Raw genomic sequence first — 532 nt, 5'->3', positions numbered from 1 at the left:
CCTTACCCCCCCCGGACGTTTGAGTGGAGCTCCCGGACCTCCGGGCACGCACATGCGAATGACTGGATCACAGGGAGTGCCAGGGCCTGGAGCGGATGAGCAGAGGAGAGGCGGAGGGCAGAAGCCCGGCCCTGTTCAAGAGTTCCAGGGTCCAAAGCGGGGGAGCGAAGAAGCGGAGGAGGGGAGGAGAGCAGAAGAGCAAAAAAACTGGCCCGGAATTCACCGAAGTCCCGCGGATCGGGAGTTCCAGGGCCCGGAGCGGAAGAGCGGAGGAGAGGAGGAGCGGAGCAAAGCGGAAGCCCGTCTTAACAACAAGGAAATTACAGATGAGGCTATCATTTCCAATGAAAACTTTAAATTCTATAGCCACCTATACACTTCGACATTGTCAAAAAGCGATTGTGACTCCTTTCCATTAAATATTCCTCAATATATCCCAAAAATAAACAACAAACAATATATGTTTGTTTATATATGTTTATATATAAACAACAAAAAATATACAGTTTGATGTCTGAGATTCCTTGTGAAT

The sequence above is a fragment of the Fistularia commersonii genome, unplaced genomic scaffold, assembly GCF_037954325.1.
Source record: "Fistularia commersonii isolate RoL2024-O1a breed Wild unplaced genomic scaffold, RoL_Fcom_v1.0 HiC_scaffold_69, whole genome shotgun sequence".
Taxonomy (NCBI): domain Eukaryota; kingdom Metazoa; phylum Chordata; class Actinopteri; order Syngnathiformes; family Fistulariidae; genus Fistularia; species Fistularia commersonii.
Note: the sequence above shows the minus strand (reverse complement) of the source record.